Source organism: Mastigoproctus giganteus, chromosome 3, assembly GCF_048544385.1.
Source record: "Mastigoproctus giganteus isolate SK-2022 chromosome 3, ASM4854438v1, whole genome shotgun sequence".
NCBI lineage: Eukaryota > Metazoa > Arthropoda > Arachnida > Uropygi > Thelyphonidae > Mastigoproctus > Mastigoproctus giganteus.
Window position 1 is genome coordinate 238,864,594 of NC_143577.1, and position 20,704 is coordinate 238,885,297.

The 20,704-nt window shown below is 37.8% G+C and overlaps 1 protein-coding gene across 1 annotated transcript in view; it reads right to left on the bottom strand.

Annotated features, from left to right (window-relative positions):
• LOC150088921 (forkhead box protein P1-like) overlaps positions 1-20,704 on the bottom strand; it is a 405,171-nt gene that overhangs the window by 321,954 nt on the left and 62,513 nt on the right. The window contains exon 2 of the mRNA XM_090370955.1: positions 16,052-16,171. The gene's annotated coding sequence lies outside the window, so the exon portion shown is untranslated. The remainder of the gene's footprint in view (positions 1-16,051; positions 16,172-20,704) is intronic.

The following is a 20,704-nucleotide window of genomic DNA, read 5'->3' on the forward strand; positions in this document are numbered from 1 at the left end:
AAAAGTACTCTGGTGAATTTGAAAATGTGCAAAAATAGAGCGATTAAAAAGGGTGATGAAGTTAAACGGACATATTGAGTTCAAATCCCAGTAAAGATTTCAATTCAGATCTCGTCTGTGACTCGAGAAATCTTTATGGACCTGACTAACTTAGCCACAACGTGGTTGACTAACCTTGGTGGCACCATCACTTCACGCCATCATTTCACTGTTTGCCGGATGAAAAACCTAAGGTTTCTCCTAGAAACCTTAGGTTTTTCATCCGGCAAACAGTGAAATCGACCACAGAACTCACGCAGATGTGCCTAAAATTCTTATAACGACAACCTATAGCATATCTGAAATTATTTTCATATAGAACAGTGGTTTTAAACTAACTTGCAGTTGTATGGCCTCGAATGCTTTTGTATTTAATTTAGAAGTGAAAAAAAAAAAAAAAAAGATGAATAATGCGTGTTTTTTTTTTTTTTTTTGTTTTTTTTTAGTAGTTCCTTAGGCATCCAATAGGAGCTCCAACTTCACTTGGCAAACTTCGGCTTTGTTTTGTATGAGTGAATTACAATAAGACATGAAAAAGGAACTTCAATTTCTGGACCACTGTTCACTGAAAAGTAGTATTCAATATTTTGATTATATTTTATTTTTTAATTATTATATTTCATAGTTTTCGTTATTTTAATTTCTGATTTGATATTTTGATTATTTGGTTATCCTTGAGTTCCATGGGAGCCGATGAAGGAAAATCTTACTATATAATTAAATATTATTATTTCTTTTTCCGTGTAGTTTTAAAACTTCCTTAATTATTTTGCTGGATGAAAAACCCTAATTTTCAGCGGATACGCAACATGTTGAATTCTAAAATTAAAAACAGAATTTAAAAATATGACTTAACCCAAACTTGAATAATCATTATTCAGCCAAGACTTCAAAATCGTTACGAAATATGAAATTGTAAAAACGAAAATTTAAATTTAATCCAAATCATTTACATAACACGCCATCTGTATCTCTTTATTTTTGCTAGAAGCAAATAGAATAATATCTATATCTTATAAAATATCACAACCTTCTGAACGAAAAACAAAACACGAAACAAACAAGAAAAATCTAATTTCTTTTTTTTATAATATCATTTTAAATTATTATAGATAAATATCGAAAAGCTCATATAGAAATCTGAAGGTAATAATTTTTTTCTTCTTACTGCTCGTTTAGAAATTATTTACTTGTTGAAGTATTGTAGAAAAGAGTAACGTTTATGAAATCCATTATCCCGAGATAAAAGTGTGCTGTTGTGAAATTGGAAATGAGAGAAAAAAAAAAAGCCTTAATGTCCGTGATAAACAGGTTTTAGAATTTTAAACAAAAGACAGTTTTTAAGAGCAATTACATTTTTGTCACTAGAGGGCACAACTGAAAAGCTTTGTTAGCTGCCATGGTTGACAGTTGGAAATAATGTACACAGCTAACCGTAAAGTGCTAACTTGTCAGATCCACTTATTGATATTTATGTACGTAAAGTGAGATAAAAAAAAAACAAAAAAGGTATTTACAGTTAATGTTGTAATTATATCTTTCTTATTAAATCATTCTTTAAATTAGTCAACTTCACTATTTAAGCTCGTCGCTTTTTCTATTTCTTTATCTTGATAGTCATAAAAATTCTACTAGAACACAATACGAAAAATTTTCTTCATCAATGTAAGATTTCTTTGCCCCCCCTCCTTTTTTCTCTCCCCCCCTTTTTTTTTTTAGAAAGTCCTAATTTTTTTGGGGAAAAAATTCCCTCTTTTGCCACCCACCCCCCTCTTAACACCGAAAAAAAAACTCGCCACGAGATGGCGCCACCGATAAAGTAATTACTGCGAGATAATAAAGGGCCGTTTTTATTCTCGTGCGTGCCCTTTTTGTCACTCATTTCCGCAATTACGCTATTCATTATTGCCCCGTTCAAGCCTTCATGTGCAGCGCAGAGCCACGTGACCCACCGATCGAAGCCTGACAAAAATTACTAAAATTACCCGTTTCCAGAGACATTAATCATGGCAGCGTTAGAGATTTTTTCTAAATAGGGACCGACGACCGGCGCTGAATTCCAATTAACCTGGAGCTGCGGCTAGAGGTCGCTATTGGAGGGGGGGGGGGAAGAAACTGAACGAGTTAACAGCTGGATTACGTGACACAGAAAGGGTGTGGCCAGGTTGGGTTATAGCCAAACACCAACAACGGGGGGGTGTAATCATGGTAGGTGGAAATGGGGGGAGGAGGTAAATACGTAGCACTTCTTAAAACCACACTTTTTCTGTGCTTTATAATACTGACCCCTGTCATGAGGCTATTAGAAGCAGTCGATGAAATCTACATATTTCGAGTACCATTGCACGTGGGCACACGTGCAGCATGTTTTGAATTCCAGCACAGTCTCGTGATCGGGTTTACGACCAGTAGCCTGTGACATCATCGTTCACTAACAGTTTATAACGTTTGCTTATTCTGATGATATTGTTAGAATTCTGTACTTGACACGTTGCAGTGATTTTTGATGTATTTCAGTTTAGTGTTGTTATTATAAGGGTGTTTTGATTAAAAGTCTCCCTTCCTTATGTTTGAGCTGATAAGACCAAGTATTACCGTTTAGATTTTACTATTTAAATTTAAATCGATATTAATTTTTAAATTATTTATTTATTAAATAAATATTGAATAAATTTATTAAAATTATGCGATATTTAAATTAAAATTATCTAATCAAGATTTTACCTGTTTTTTTTTTTTTTTTTTTTTCGCAACGGGAAAATTATTTGCCGTCCTCGGGTTAATATCGGAAAGGCCAAATGCTGCAAGGAAGCGAACTTTTTCTGCATAAGCAAAATTCAATATACTACTATTACTACTAATAATAATAATAAATATTCATACTATTACATTTCCAATTTTGATTTCCATGTATGGAATAAATTTCCATACATGGAAATTTATTCCTGCGGCAAACCTGTTTTTCTAAAGTTCGGGGAGAGGTTTGATTTAATTTAGTACATGGAGAAACAATCCTTTTAACATTCCTTCCCTACAAACAGAAGGAAATAGAAACCAGGTGTGGTTTTCAATTTTGGGGAGATTTGAGGATCTGGTTCATTCCCTTGATCCCCAGCTATGCGCTTGCCCCTGCAATAGCCCAGCAAAAAATATTAAGGAATACAACAAGCCTTTCTGTGATGGAGAACGTAGTTCTCCATCACAGAAATGCATTGTCATGGAATATATATGAGTGTAATGAAAAATTACAATTTCTCAGCTTTATGACTTCATTCACGCAATCAAAGGTTGGTCGTTATTAATATATTGTCTTCTGCAGCCTACCTGGATGCGACTGCCATGGAACCATTCTTCGATGTCTCTGTTGACTTCAACTTCATGTTTGAAAAAAAATGGTCCATATAAAGTGTTTTTCAAAGAATCAATATCATGAAAGTCACACAGTAAAAAGTTACGATGCTGAGGCGTTGGCGGTTCAAAGTTTCAGCACGCTGTTCCAAGTTAACGTTAGCATCAGATTCTTTGCATACCATTCAGAAGTTACGTTATAGGAAATGACCACGGTGGTCCAAGAAAATGCTTACCATAACTTTTCCTATAGAGTTCACGAATGGACAATTTTCTGTTCTTAGAGACTGCACTTCCACTGCATACTGGAAAACTTTGACTCCGTTTCAAAACAATGGCATCAAAACAACGTTCTGTTATGAATTTCTTGTGTTCCTCGCCTTTCAGTAGTTAAAAATTGACTCACTGAAGGGTGATTTTTTGAACGCACCGTTTATTTGAAGTACTTTAATTTACAAGTTCTGTGGTCCAATTCAATAGAACTTTAAAGCGCTTTTTCGTTAGCAAAAGCTTTACATCAGATTTTCAGGCTTTCAAGCTCATGCTACAGAATCTTTGGCGAACGTTCTACCACTTAAAAATGAGTCGACATTTTTGTTCCATTCGCTGCTGAACGTATTTGAGGTTACCTTAAAGTGTATTGAAGAACAATCCTAATTGGTAATGGAAGCTTTTGCTTTGCCACTGCCGACTTTCTATGATATTTATGTCACTGTGTGCATTGAATCATGCATGGCTGCTACAGCGATACCTTAGTCAAAAGCCCTCGTGAGTAGCGAGCGCTGATGGTATAATCACCGTCCTCCTCACACCAGATGGAAAAGACCGGTAGCGCTTAGAAGACCATATGCACCCTGCCATATTGCATTTTTTCCAGGACAAAAACGGGATCTTCCAAGACGATAATGAGTCGTGTCATCGGACCCGCACTTTGCACGAATTGTTAGACGAACACAGTGAAGATAGCATCCATCTTGATTGTTCTTCAAATTCGCCTGACCTCAATCCAATTGAATACCTGTGGGCTGTTTAGGAATGGGAAGTGAGGCGTATGGACACGCAACTGTCACCTATTCCGACAGTGTAGAAAGACTTGCAGGCAGCATGGCTGCAGATCTCTACGGGCGTCTAGTAGGGTCAATGCCTAGGCGAATAGTTGCTATCCGTGCGAACGGTGGCCCAACATGGTATTAGGTGGTCACAATTCAGTGATCACTCAGTTTATTTGCTTATGTGGTAGTACATATCAAGGCATTCGTCAGACTCACTTTGGCTCACCAATCTGAGAAGGAAAAACAGATCATGGTGTGTCAGTTCTTATGGCACTTTAGTCCATTCGATTTGTCGCGTGTTATAGGGGAAGGGCCCTAGTCCCTCTGCTGAGCTCGACTAGAAGTACAACCCCGACTGATAAACACTACACTGACAGAAAAAGTGAACTAGATCTGGATTCATCTGTTATCGTCACATTGGATTTGTTGGATACAAGTAGCACGTTCAGAAATCAACTGAAATCTTGCATACAAACCTCTCCTCCACAGCCTGTGGGATACTGTTTGCTGGAGATATCCTAATTTTATCTGACACTTAGGGCCAGATATCTAACCTCTTTTGGTATTGTGATTCTTGGTTGAAATTTAAATTTTGGGAACAAATCTGCATTTTGAAAAATTTTCTCTGCAATAGGAATATCACGTTTGGATGGACATTCGGAACTCTTACTCTATTCGCCTTTGGTTGGTAGCTTCTATTCTGCTTACTGCTGTCCAAAATCAATTATTCATACGGTATTCCTTTGCTGTTGGATCATTAAAAGTTTCTAACTGTGCGAAATCGAATTGAGTGATGCATGATCAGACCGCTGTATTTAAAATCACCTTATTTTCATCAGTTATTTGATATATGTAGAAAATTTCAGTTCAATTTACAAAGAATGAATGGGCAAAAAAAAAAAGAGATAGATTCTTTTACAAAATAAACACTATTATTTATCGGGTGACCCCAAAAGGTTCGTGCAGTTTTTCAAGGTTTTGAGGAAAAATTATGTGAAAGTCATCGTGGATGGTGATTATTCTTCGACGCACTCGTAGAAAGGTGAAATGAGTTAGATGGTGCTTTAATTTTTATTTAGAAAAGAAGCGAAGTTCTCAGTTCAACTTCTGTCTCATTTCCTTGAACGTGGGTGGAGAAATATCAGGAACTGTTTTGCACTAAATCTAGTTACAGCAAACCTTATGCAGTACCAACATGTGACGTTAACAAAAATTACTCCAAGCGTGGTAGAAGGGACGCCTACCTACTCAGAAAATAGCTCGTTCATGCACTACCTCCCACCAGTGTGAGGTTAAACAATCTGCTTTGGCTGGAATGATAGTCTCAACCCTTTCAGCACCTATAACTAGCAATGTAATGTTTGTATTTTGTTTGTAATGTAATGTTTTCTTTTCAGAAATAGCATATTCATTCTTCCAACATCTAACTTATGCAATCTGAGGTCTGGATCATTGCCATTGAGACTGGAACGTTCACCAGTTGAATAACGAATGTTTCAGGTACAGGTGACAACTTCTGTGTGAATGAGAAATCATTTTCAAAGTATCCATTGAATGACAGTTGCTGTCCAGGCTTTTGGAGTAATTGTCAATAAGCATTTGGGTTGTTTAAAAAAAATTAAAGCAAAACCGTATATATATACGTTTATTTGTAACATACTTTTCTTGTGGGCAGTGCTAACAAATGCAGCAGCAATACCTCTAATTAAAGGTATCGCTGCCGTGTTTGTTCTGATGATTTTCACAAAGTTTGGACAACTTAAGTTAAATATTGACCATGTAGGTTTATTTAATTAATTTTCATAATTAATAAATTTTACTTTATCTAGATACAATTTGTCTGCTTTTCCTTAAGATGGCGCTTAAGTGCACTTTATCATATTAATAAAGGTCTAGTTTTGTCTTCTGTGCGTAAAATGTTTCTTTTTCCTGATTGGTGCTGTAGGAGAGTTGTTCCAGTAACTGTGGGATGAAATTTTTCCTGAGATTATGTTGTGGAGAAGTTTAAAATAATTTCTCCACAACGTAAAACACAACAATCTTTTTTGTACCTTCTCGAGATAGTCTGATTTTTGATGTATTCAAATTTTAAAAATAACTGGAAATCTGGAATAATCAATATGGAAGGCACTTGATTTTTATATACCCTGTTGGATTGGTTACTTGGCTGACGATATTGTTGGTAAAAGCTTTTTCTTGGGTTCAGTGAAGGACACCGAAACACATTTCGAGGCGTTGATTTTGGGTCATTTTGGTTGCCTAGGTAACAGATCAATTAATTGCATGTTGGGGAATTCCAATGTCACTGATACAGCTGACTGGTTAAAAAAATTAATATATTCCGCAAAGATAAATATCTGTATCTTATTGACAGCGTCCAAATTTCTAGGGTCATTTTGATAAAGATGGTGAAAAGTAGTGGCCAGAATGAGGAACCTTGTGGAACCCCACACTGGGAAACACAAAGGACATAGCGCCCTAGAAGTGCCACTTTGTTCCTTTTATTACTGATACAACACATAAGCTAGAAAAGTAGTGTAGAGTACCCTCCAAATAGTGTTTTCATAATCCATTGAACCTCTTCGGATAACAGGTGACACAGACCGGTATATTAGGAAGGCGTTTGAGTCACACAAGTTATAGTAGTGGGAAAAATAAACAGGCGTCTCAGTGTCATTCACTTAGCCTTTTCGAGTCAAGCTGACTACTGATTTCGAGAGGGGCGTTATTGGCTTGTTTGCCGATTCGTGCAATTGCTGACAGCCTACACCATCCATAGTCGACCGTCAGTGATCTTACCAAGAAATGTAACGTGACAGTACTTTTACTGTCCTACAACGCACAGGAAGACTACTGAAGCTCACTCCAAGTGACCAGAGGATACTTAGAACTATAATACGACAATTTCGTCAGACATCCGTGTAAAACATCAACCAGGAGTTTAAGGCATCAACAGGAATGAGGAAAGAATGGAGGCTCAAAATATCATCAACTGCAATCAGCAGTATCGCCTTGGATGTGCAAAGAACGCCATAAATGATCCACAGAGCAGTAAATCGGTTCTATGGAGTTACCAATCTCGACACATCCTATTCCGATCAGATAGGCGAGTGCTGTTGCGCAGGATGCCTGGAGAATATCTGATGCCCAAGTGCACTATGCCAACAATGAAATTTGGAAAAGGTGGGTTATAGTGTTACGCCTCTCTCATGGCGTGGGGAGCCATGAATGCCGACGTCTACCTTAACATTTTGTGCAATTCTACGCTCCCTAAGATGTAGCAATTCTTTGATACAGAGCTATATTTGTTTCAACAAGATGCCATACCGTCAGTGCTGTTCGAAAATGGTTCGTAGATATCAACGTACAAAAGTTGGAATGGCCAGCGGAGATTCGTCACAATATGAACCCTATGGAATAGTTGTGGGATGAACTGAGTTGTCGGTGAAAGCCAAAACACATCTCACATCGGTAGTTCAACTGATCACTGTTTGCACAGGAGGAATGGAGTACTATACCCATTGTAGTGTATCGTTCGTTGATTGAAAGCCCACCCCAGAGGGTGGAATCTATCATAGTAGCCAACCAGGGATCGACACTCTAATGTAGTGAGTGGCAGTGACATTAATGCGAAACCGACGTATTTTCAGATATTTTTGGAGGGTAGTGTATTGCTATCATTTACAAAAACAGAAGCCTCTGAAAAGAAATCCCCACCTTTCTAAAGATAAGTTTGGCTTACTTCAATATGGCAGTCACTGATGGATCAATTATAACAGAATGAAGTTAAATTCAAATAAAGTTTTATCGGTATACAAAGTGCTTCAGTAAAAGTCACCAGAGTGTAAGAAATCAGAAATTTGGAGTTCAAAATGCCACCTGAGTGTCCTGTTTAGCTTAAATTAAGAGAAAATTTGAAGCGCCCATGCCCAATACGCAGGACTTCATATTAATAAAAACTGAGGATAAAATACTTTCCAAGTTCCAAAATTAAATGAAAATCTAGACCTCCATTAAAAAAAGAGGGAGAAAAAACAGGTGCATTCCCCCCTTACACACACAGCGAACGTCATAGAATGTTCCCCTTCGAAAATGGTCGTCTCTAACTATATTACTTAGTTTCGCGTCTTTTCTCTTCGCTTAATTAAGAAACGAACTTTTATGAGTCCAAGTGGCGGGAACGCTGTCGGAACCGCTAGGGCCGTAATGTGCCCGTAATATTAACTTAGCTTGTTTCCTCAGCCACGGCCAAACATCCCTTCTACAAATAGCTGCGATGATTACGTAATCCAATGGCAGACTTCGAATGCACGTGCAAGAGATCGATTAATACCACAGCTAATCGATACTGAGGGTACTCAAGTACAGGGTAGTGGTATGTAAGTGAGCTCTCTCCTCCCTTTTTCCCCCCGAGTCCCTCTCCTCTCCAACCCAACTGGAAATGATCGTTCTAAGTACGCGGGGGGGGGGTCATAATGTGTAAAAAAATAATAAAATAAAATGTCGTTTCTGAAGGCGGTGGAGGAAAGTGTTGAGATCGACACTTTTTTCTTTTTTAAACCTGCCGATGGATTCCGATGTCGTGAGGATGAACACCACAAAGAGGGGAAAAATTCCTCGGAATTGGGAACCTTGATTAAAGTAGTTGAATCTTATCATCCATGTTTGTGAGTTAGCCCTTATGTGTGTGTGGGGTTTTTTTTATTGCAGAATGGTAACACGATATCTACCCATGTAACATGTCCCCTTTTTCTAAAGGACAATAAGATTCGTTTTTATTTGATTAACAACTGTATTCATCTGATCTGTGGAATGATTTTTATTTCAGATAACTTCTGAAATATGTAGCTGTTCAAATCATGTTCACTTGCAGTCCGAAAAAAATCCATAGAAACTGCAAGAGTCCATAGTGTGCCGACAAAGAAATTGCATTACCGAATATGAACCCTCAATGTGTCCAAGGATTGTTTTCGGATGGCTGTGTTCAGTAAATTCCAAATTTACTGAACCCATTATGGAAAAATTATTATTATCTATCTATTAAACAACATTTTCTGGTTAGATGAAGCAGTATTGGAGGATTTTTTTATTGGACGGATTACAATCCAGGAATGACACTATTTGTCTAATCCAACTTTGCCTTGGCTTGACTGCAACACTTTGTTGGTCTGTATCTTTTACGGGACCGCCATTAACAGTTAACGTTACTTTCAGATGTTTGAATTTGTCATATGTGCAACCATTTCACGTTGGAAACAAGTGGAAGGACTAATATTCATGTAGCTGGAGTCCTCCATATTTCTTTTACCAATTGTCCCTGCGTGGTTGTATAATTATCTTTCTAGAAAGTGATGAAGCCAGCATAGACCAATTGAATAGCCAATTAGTAATCTAGATCTGACACTGGCTTGTTCTTTGGGGGTGGAGTAAAGAAGTGGTTAACAAAGCCCATTCAAGAACATAAACAGGAAGGAAAAAAACTGAATAGTTTTGACAACTTTTAGACTTTCAGAACTTAAGCCACGTAATTGTCAGTGGCTTATTTAGCTATTCTGGGATCTTAAACGCACTCTAAAGTTTTAGCCCTTATTGATGTCAATTGAGTATAAATCGGTAAAATCAGTGGGCTATTTATCAACTATAGTCACTTTATTACTCTAATTAAACTGGAAAAGCGAAAAAAAAAACGGTTGTCTTGGGCTAAGAACCATCAATATTGGACAATTGAAGAGTAAAAAAAAACATGCTGTGGACGTATGAATCCAAATTTGAAATTTTTGGCTACAAGCGTAGAGCTTATGTGAGATCAACTGAAGAAAAAATGGTGCCACATTGTTTAGTACCTACAGTCAAGCACGATAGCGGTTTCATCATGATCTGGATTTGCTTCTGATTTTCTGGAGTGGGTAACATCGCCAGAATTGAAGAAGGAATTTTAAGAAAAAAAAAATACTATAAAAACATTCTTGAACATATACAATATCTTCTGGACCACAACTTTGTGGAAGAAATTTTACATTACAACAAGACAATGATTCGACGCACAGTCTAAGCTGTGCAGGGACTTTCTAGCAACTAAACTACAGGAGTGGGTATTGAAAATTATGGTATGGCCACCCCAATCGCCTGACGTAAATCCAATACAGCCTTTTATGGGATTATTTAGATCAAGTTCGTGAAGTCTACCCATCTTCACAAAATTTATGGGAACCTTGCAGATTGCTTAAAATAATGTTAGTCAAGACACATAAAATTAGTCTCCAGAATGCCACGTCTGCGTAAGGCAGTGATAAAATCTTGTGGAAGATATTTTGATTAAAAATCAGTATGGTTGTTAATATTAATCATTTTAATATATTTCTTTTGCTTTAAATTTTTCAATTCTTAATAAAAAAAGCTTAATTTTTTTTTTATATTAAACCTTACATTGTCATAGCTAATTTCAAAAAAATTAACGAAAACTGTTGTCGTTGTCTCTATGGTTCGACACTTTTATTTATTTATTTATTTATTTATTAATAAATAAATAAATAAATAATTTTAGGCGGGAAGTGTATATAAAAGAACGTGCATGCTTAATGCAGGGTTTGAGAAACTCAACCTGAATCAGGACCTCTTAGTGCGAGTCTTTTGTATCTAGTGGTAAATCCACCTCTGTTGCTTTCTCGTTGTTCCAAAGCAACTCTGACTATGAGACATCTGTGGAATATGTCAGTAAATTGCTTGTATTCTGTTTTTATGGATGAAAAACAGGGGATGCTGGAGAAGGCGGGTGAGTCCTGCAACCCTCTCCTGAATGCGAAAAAAAGCTAAAAATTCCTATCTATTAATATAAGACAACCAATATTAACTTTAAATCTTTGCGGCTTCAATTAAACTGAAATATATGTTACAGTAACACATTGTACAGAATTGGTTAAAGGTACAAAAGTTAGTATGATAAAGCTAAGGCTCCTGACTAAAGATGTTCTAATGATTTCCCGGTCTCTGATAATGATTCTAATGATTTCTCGGTCTCTGATAATGATTCTAATGATTTCTCGGTTGTAAGATAATGAATGAATATATACATTATCTTACAACTTCCACTGGAACACTAAGTGAAAAAGCATCTGGTTAGAAAAAGTAAGTTTTAATTTCAACTATGACTACCTCATGGGCTTTAATGCCAATAATTACTCTCTGGGGCCACTTTCTACAAGTTTGGTCTGCTCATCCACTCCTCCCATAAGGATACTGTTATTTCATTGCTCAAACTAGGATGTCTTGATCTAGCTCTCAGTTGCTGCTCTTAAACATCGCACAGGTTTTCAATTAGAAATTCAAACCAATGTTGTGCTGATGCGCAAGGAATGTTGTCATCGTGATACAAATACGACTCATCTCCAAAGGACTGACAAAATACAGACAAGGTAGAATCGTTCAGAATGTTAACAGATAGCTGCCTTCAGAGTTTCATAGATGGCAACCATTGTTTTTTTGGGTATACACCATACCAAAGCAGGTTCATGCTGGATTGTGTAGTGCAATTCTTCATTCAATAACATTCTGCCACTGCTGTACTGCTTAATACTTCCATTTGTTGTTCATAAGCCAAAAGTGGGAAACAATTTTGGCTTATGAACAGCTAAGTGACCATGGTAATCCATCCTGTGACGTGTTTTTCTCCAATTTCTTCTCAACATCCGTTTAAACTGTCGACATGTTTTGGTGTGATTAATGACAGTCTCTCTCTTACTTGGAATGAGCAGTCAAGTCACCCTCTGTTTTTTACTGGAATACGATTTTTCGAGTTTCAGTTTGAATGTTCCACTCTTTCAGCTATCTGGCGAAGAACACATACGCTATGGGACAACTCAGCTCTTTTTTCATTCAGTTCTCTTATCATTCGGCTCCTCGTGGCATGGACAGGCTTTCCAGGTGATCGCCTTCCTGGTAGCAAAGTAGCCAGAAACAACTGAAGAAATAAAAAAAAAAAAAAAGAAAACCTGGGAGGCAATTAGAACGTACGAAATTCACACTGAAATATTAGATTCTGATTTTTTTTTTCATACCAGACTCAAATCAGCTTTACAACACATAATTAAAAACTATAGATTGAAGACTCCTGGATAGACTTGCTTTCATGCTAACCCAAATAGTTCAATCAAGCTGTGGTTAATCAAGAGATTACAGAGCGAGAGGGGATAAATAGGTATAAAGAGAGAAGAATAAACGAATATAAAGAGAGAGGAATAAACGAATAGAAAAAGAGAGAGAGAGGAATAAACGAATAGAAAAAGAGAGAGAGAGGACTAAATGAATAAAAAGTAAGAAAGGTAAAAATAGATAGCTATATAGAGAGAATAAACGTTGGGAATGAGATGGGTGGATAGAGATGAATTGCTTGCATTCACGCCCAGATGAAAGATGTTTTTCTTATGATTCACGATGGGAAATGCAAGAAAATGCTGATTTCTATACAAAGAGAGAGAGAGAGAGAGAGAGAAAAAAAATGACCTTCACTTTTCCACGTGCACACTGGCTCCACGTGGTCGATATTCTTTTTGTGGAATGAACTCAATCATTAAGCGCTGGGAGACAGCATGTTTATGTGTGTTCTGTTTACACGGGAAGGAAAAGATAAACATGTGCCAATCGCGGCACTAGAGAGAGAGAGAGAGAGAGAGAGAGAGAGAGAGAGAAAGAGAGCCTCTTTCGCTTCATTTCACTACCGCTACCTCACCTTCACCTTCACCCTCCCCCGCTGTGCACCAGACGGCCCCTTCTTGCTCTGTTTGTACTCCGTTCACAAATAAATAAAAGGGGCCAAATGAAAAGACTCTCTATTAAGGGAAACCACCAATGTTTGTCAGAGAGATTTAATGTGGAGCACCAGAGGGCGCTGCTTGCGACATTTAAGAGAAATGGATAAGAAAACTCTAGAGCGGCCTCAAATACTGTAAATACTAGTGATAGGCATAATCGAGAGGTCATAATCGATTATTTAGATTATAGCAAATCATTCGATTATCTCATACCATTCGAATGATTCGATCGATTATGGCAACTTGTTCGATTATTCATTCGATTATTGCATTTGATTACTAATTATTCGATTATGGAAAATCATTCAATTATGACAAATCATTCGGTTATTTAATTTGATTATATTATTCGATTATATCACTGGATTATTTCATTCGATTTATTTATATATGGAATCAAATTCGGCTGTTAACATCGAGGTTTTTTTTTTTTTTTTTGGTACAGTAGCCGAGTGGTCAAGTACAAGAACAGACTTAGGCATTGCTTATATTCGAATCCACGTGACATCACTAAATACAGTAACTTTCTTATAGTCCAGCTTATAAAATTCTCCAACTTTTCCTCCCGACTATAAACAAAAATAATAATTATTATTAAAATATCGGAAGAGATTTGGTTTTTCTTCCTCTTTCTATATTTTTCTTTCATTATTATTTGTCTGTTTGCGAAACGCAGCCTATAAAACAGCGGCCTATTCACGTGCATTGCCATAGCAATTAGGGTCTGTACGTATGTATGTGTGTGTGTGTGGAGCCAGCAGAGAATGCGGTTCATTAGGAAGCATAGATTAAGTGATTACCTTTTGTCGATTGGCAGATTATTATTCCAAGCCGTTAAGAATTAAATCGGATCCTTCCCCTATCGAAAAGATTGTATCAATCTCACAATGACCTTCTGGAAAGCGTGAAACGAGATAAGATCCATTTCAGATTGTGTGCCCCTCAACTGCAGACACGAAACGCCACCTACAGCATAAAAGATGAACCACTGAATGAAATTCGATGTCTATTCTTAATTAGTATTACCAGTGATGGCAATAACGAATGATTAGTAATCGAAAGAATAATCGAATATAATAATAGAATGATATAAACGGATGAAATAATCCAAAAATTGTCATAATTCAATGATTAGTAATCGGGAGATTTTAATAATCGAACGAACTCGATTTTACATAATCGAGAGATTTCAATAATCGAATGATTTTTCATATTGATTGGAAACTGTGCAATTCTCGCCCGAGACTAACTAACTCAAAATGTTGTGAAAAAAAAAAAAAAAGCCCATAAAAATTGCTCGGGTTGGATTGTTGATGGAATTCGAACCCTGGTATTTTCCCAGTGTGGGCAGGACGGTGATTATATCAACTGTGCTACCCCGTGAGAGTCTTCCATAAGAGACGAATGGTTCCAGGAGCATGAAGGTGATGTCATCATACTTCATTGGCATGCTCAGTCACTCAATCTCAACTCGACTGAGCATATAAGGGATGAAGTGGAACGGCAGGATCCACTGACTTCCATTGTCAAACTGTGGATGCAGTCGAGTCTGCATGGCTCAGAATCTGAGGAGAGAGAGGGAGAGACAGAGAGACAGCGTGTAAAAAAGAAAGAAAGACAAGAGACAATGAAAGAGAGACAGAGAGAGTGAACGAGAGAGAAAGAAAGCTTGAGATCTGGTAAGAGACAGTAGATATGCACGGAGTGTAATATAATATGTATCTTATTTATTAAGAAAATAAAAGGCAAATAAATATATAACAAGAAAGAATATCCGAGAGAAAGAGAGCAGAAGAGGAAACGAATGAGAGAATGAAGATGATGGCGGCTCGGTGGAAATATACAGGGATCGCTTTTCGGTGTGCGTGTGTTCGCAGCGAGCATCGGTTTCCATGCAGGTGATTATTACCGAAAGAACCACATAAACTTGTGATTATGCACATAAATCTGCCGCGGGATTAAAGTCAGGGAAAGGCAGAAGAAAAACCGCCCTGGTCATGTGCCAGACCCCACCTTCGTGTCTCTCAATCAAGACTCCGTTCCTTTTTCTGCATCAATTATTCACCATTCATTATTTAAAGCGTGTTTTTTGTCTCATCTAAACTCATCTACGCGTGCCCCTTCCAGCACGCTATCAGGGCCGCTCTATTTTTGCTAATGACGTCACTTTCATCATTACCCGCCGCCGCCGCCGCCATATGGTTCTTAGAAGAAGAAGACGGGGACACCGAAATTTGCATCGCACTTCAGGTGGCCAAATAGATCCGATCTGTCCGCACGCGTTTTCCAATGAATCACGTGGAAATGAACGCCATTGCAAATCTCATTCTAATCTCGAGGAACAACGGGGAACAACGCCCATCCCAATATTTTCTTAATATAAAAATAGATCAATGATCTTGTCTTGATTACGTCACTCTCTCTCTCTTTCTCCCTCCACCTTCTGTTTCTTCTTAAAAATTTTCATACTAAAAGCGACTCCATTGTGCCTAAATATATTTCCAATAATTAAATTTATTCAGTTAAATAACGACCACGAGGTGGCAGTGTTACTTTGTTGGAATTGTATTCCGCATGATTTAAAACTAAGTATTGGAATTTATAAAATCCAGCTAAAACTCCTAGTGATAATATTATTATGTTTCGTATTTTCGTCGCTAGAGGGGCCTAGAAGTCATTCGTATAAATTCTAAATCCCTTTAGTGGTGGGAGTGAATTTAATAAAATCTAATAGTTTGTTCATTAGGAACATTGACCTGGAATTTGTCGTTAATAATTTAATTTAAGTAATTGAAGATGACATACCTGCTCAGTGGATACGTCCAGTTCTGTTTCTCCACTTCTGGTTTCTTCTAATGAATGTGGATGGTGGAAGATTCGATGGTGCTAACTCCATCGTACTAACGATCCCATGCTTTCATCGTTCTGTAAATCAGATAGATTTGTTTAGCGAAATTAAAATTATTTTATTTTATTCAGTTAGCAGAAAAATTATATTTTTTATATTTGAGCTATGATTAAGGAAATGAGACCCAAAGAAAGGTAACCCCGCAATATTACACTTCCAACACAGAAGGCTCGCTTCGTGAGCTTTCTGGAATAAGTGGTAAAATGTGCAACTCTCAGAAAGGACATATAATCTGTTATTGCCAGCAAACATCCAGGAGTAACTCGCTAATAATCCGACAGGCCTATTATGAGTAATTACTCCAAATCACTTCCTGACAGAGTGTGCGCAGAAGATAAGATAATTGGGATAATTTAGTATGATCATGCGGTGGAGTGGGCTCAGATGGACGGATATTAAAACAAAGGGACGGCATTTTGTGACAATTTTCCTTTCAGGTTCATACAGAACAAATTTAAAATTAAGATTTCTACCTCTTGCTCTCCTCTTCTCTTCCCTTTTTCTTTCTTTCTATTATTCTCCTTCTTCCTTATTTCTTATTTTTTTTATTGTCACTGTCTGTCTCTCTTTCTATTTTTCTATATATTCTCTAGTTCTGTCTCACGCTTTCATTTCTCTCTTTCTTTTTCTCTCATTCCGTCTTTCTCTGTCATTATCTTTCTCTTTTTTCTTTCTTATCTTTCTTTTTCTCTTTCTTATTTTTCTCTTTTTTCTTTATTTTTTTATTTTTTTCTTATTTCTCTATTATCTTTCTCGTTTTTCTTTCTTTCTTTTTCCCTTTCTTTTTTATCTTTCTCTTTTGTCTCTTCTTTCTTACCTTTCTCTTTTCTATAGAAATATCTGTGTTCTCTTTCTGTTCTGAAATATTCTCTCATTTATTTCTCTTTTCCAGTCTTATTTTCCCTTTCTTTCTCTCTCTCTCTCTCTCTCTCTCTCTCTCTCTCTCTCTCATTTCCTCTGTTATTATCTTTCATTTTTTTTTGCTGTTCTCTCTCCATCTTTCTTCTCTCTCTTTCTTTCTTTCTCTCTTTCTTTCTTTCTCTCCATCTTTCTTCTCTCTTTTTCCGTTCTTCTTTCTCCGCCTACAATCTTTCTGCCTTGCCTCTCTGTTTCTTCATCTTTCTTCCCTCTCTCTGGGCCGACCGGGTGGGTAAAGTGCCTACCTGGCAACCCAAAGGTCGCGGGTTCGATTCCCGCCTCGGGCTTGGATCAAAGTACTGCAAAAACCTTGGGAGGTGCATTATGACCACAAAAGCCTATGCGCCAACAACTACCAAAAAAAAAAAAAATACCCTCTCTCTTTTTCACTCTCTCCATCTTTCTTCTTTCTCAATCTCCATATTTCTCCCCTCCCTCCCTCTCTATCCCCCATCTTCTATTTTTTGTCTCTCTCCATCTTTCTTCTTTCATTTTGACTCTCTCCGTCTTTCTTCTTTCTTTTTGACTCTCTCCATCTTTCTTTTTGACTCTCTCCATCTTTCTTCTCTCTATTCTCTCAACATCTCTCTCTCTATTCTCTTTTTCTCTCTCCATTTTCTTCTCTTTTTTTTTAACTCTCTCAGTTCTCTTTCTCACTCTCGCCATCTTTCTTCTTCCTTTTTCACTCTCTCTCCACCTTCCTTCTCTCTTTCTCGCACTCGCCATCTTTCTTTTCTCTTTTTCACTATCTCCACCTTCCTTCTCTCTTTCTCACTCTCGCCATCTTTCTTCTCTCTTTTTCACTCTCTCCACCTTCCTTCTCTCTTTCTCACTCTCGCCATCTTTCTTCTTCCTTTTTCATTCTCTCCACCTTCCTTCTCTCTTTCCAACTGTCACCATCTTTCTTCTTCCTTTTTCACTCCTCTCCATCTTCCTTTTTCTTTCATCTCTTTGCGAGTTGGTTAATCTTGGAATTTACAGTAATTATATTGTATAGTTGCCATAGCAAATTTAATAGGGAGGATTAATTGGGAAATATGCTATAAAAATATGATTGTTCGTACTGTTCAGTGTATTCCAAAGATGGGAGTTATTAGTGACGATCAAACTTGAGATTGTGTGAAAATAAAACTCCGAGATTTCTGACCTCTGAAACCATGGCAATATCTGTGCCATCAATCACGCGAAGCGATCTTCCTTTTTGGGACCAACAAATGAGAGGATACTGCATTTGCTGGCATTTACTGTAAGAAGGTAAGTCGGTGATCCAACAAGAAAAGGAATTAAGAGCTTTCTCAATTCAAAAAAGCATCAGAAACATTGTTTGGAGACCTGAAAAATTTGACATCTGCGTAGATCAAGATTTTAACTTCACTCTCGTCAATTCTGTTGGTACATGGTGCTAGGGAGTTCGCGGCTTTTGCTGCACCAGAATTTCCGGAGGAAAATAAAACAATTAGCTACCAAAAATTGTACCACACAAAATGTAGGTACAGTGGTACCTTGGATTACGAGTAACTTGGTCTGCGAGTGTTTTGCAAGACGAGCAAAAATTTTTAATAAATTTTAACTTGATAAACGAGCGAGGTCTTGCAATACGAGTACAGTCAGTCCTCGTATAACACGTGTTTACACTACACGAATTCGATCATACACGATTTATAAATAGAGGAACGATATCTTATATAACACGAACCGAATTCGCTTATGCACGATTCGCCTTTGTGTTTACAAGAAATGGCAGTCGAACGCAGAATCACCCCAAATGAACGCAACACGATGGGAATGAAGAGAAGATTCCGAAAATGTATTTATGTGTTTTATATCAGTGAAGGGGAAACACATTTCACCATAATAACGTTAAAACCAACACAATTCCAGCTATCGGTATACAGTAATCGCAAATGCAATTAGACCGAGTTTACTACCAGTTTATAACAGATTCCACTAGCAGAAACGCAACTGGAAATTGTTTTTATTGTTTTATTGTAGTAACCCCTTGAAATGTGCTTTAGGAAAATGTGAGGTGTTAATAGTGTATCTCTGCCTTTATGGTGTTGTTTATTCAGTTGCTACACGGGCGCAGCTTTGTTTATGTGTATCAAGGGTGCCTCCTCATTTTGTAATTGTGCTTTATTTCCTAAAAATTGCCTACCGAGCGTCACGTGATCACGTGCTGCTCGGGATTGTGGTTAATCGTCTCGCATGTTCGGTCTCAGTCGGCATACCTCATTCGTATACAGTCAACATTGTAGTGAACATTCGTGCTAGCGTTGTGACCACGTGTATGTGCGTAAAGCAATTTTTTTTTTTTGTGTTCAAATTTAGTGACTGTTATTTATTAACTGTACACTACGAAAATGGCCCCAATGAAGAAGAGGGTTGAAAAGGAAGGCGGTAAGAAGAAGGAGATGATTACGGTAGAAATTAAGAAGGAAATCATCGAGAAGCACGAACAAGGTATGAAAGTGGCCGCCATCGCAAGATTTTATAAGAAGTCTACGTCAACAATTTGCACCATATTAAAGAAGAAAGAAGAACTAAGGGGACTAGATGTAGCAAAAGGAGTCACGAGAATATCAAAGCAACGGCCACGTATTCTGGAAGATGTTGAAAAGTTGCTTTTGGTGTGGATAAATGAGAAGCAACTAGCAGGTGATACTGTGACCGAGAACTTGATCTGTGAGAAGGGAAAGGCCTTGTACGCCGACCTCGTCAGTAAACAGCCAGGTACGTCTTCAGAAAACGAAGAAGGCTTCAAGGCGAGCAGGGGATGGTTTGATAACTTTAAGAGGAGAAGTGGCATCCATAGTGTTGTGAGGCACGGAGAGGCTGCGAGTTCGGACGCTAAGGCAGCTGAGGCGTTCGTTGCCGAGTTCCAGAAGCTCATGGTTTCCGAGTGTTACCTGCCGCAGCAAGTTTTTAATTGCGATGAAACGGGGCTTTTTTGGAAAAAGATGCCAAAGAGGACCTACATTACAGCAGAAGAGAATGCAATGCTCGGTCACAAGCCCATGAAAGACCGTCTCACCCTCTTGCTGTGCGCTAATGCAAGCGGTGATTTCAAAGTCAAGCCCCTGCTCGTGTATCATTCTGAGAATCCACGAGCCTTCAAGAAATGCAAGGTGCAGAAGAGCCAGTTAAATGTTATGTGGAGGTCCAACAGCAAGGCTTGGGTCACCCGTATCTTGTTCGTTGAGTGGATCAATGAGGTCTTCGGTCCTGCAGTGAAGAAATACCTTTTAGAAAAAAAACTGCCACTCAAAGTCTTGCTGGTTATGGATAATGCTCCTGCTCATCCTCCAGACCTTGAGAACGACTTACTGGAAGAATTCGAATTCATTAAGGTCCAGTTCCTTCCTCCCAACACCACTCCATTACTCCAGCCCATGGATCAGCAAGTCATTTCAAACTTTAAAAAGCTTTACATCAAGGCACTATTTCAGCGATGCTTCGAGGTGACCGAAGAAACTAACCTTACCCTCCGAGAGTTTTGGAAAAATCATTTCCACATCGTAAACTGCCTCAAAATCATCGATAAAGCCTGGGATGGGGTCACCAAGAGAACCCTCAATTCTGCTTGGAAAAAACTGTGGTCTGATTGCGTTGAGGGGTTTGCTCATGAACAGGAG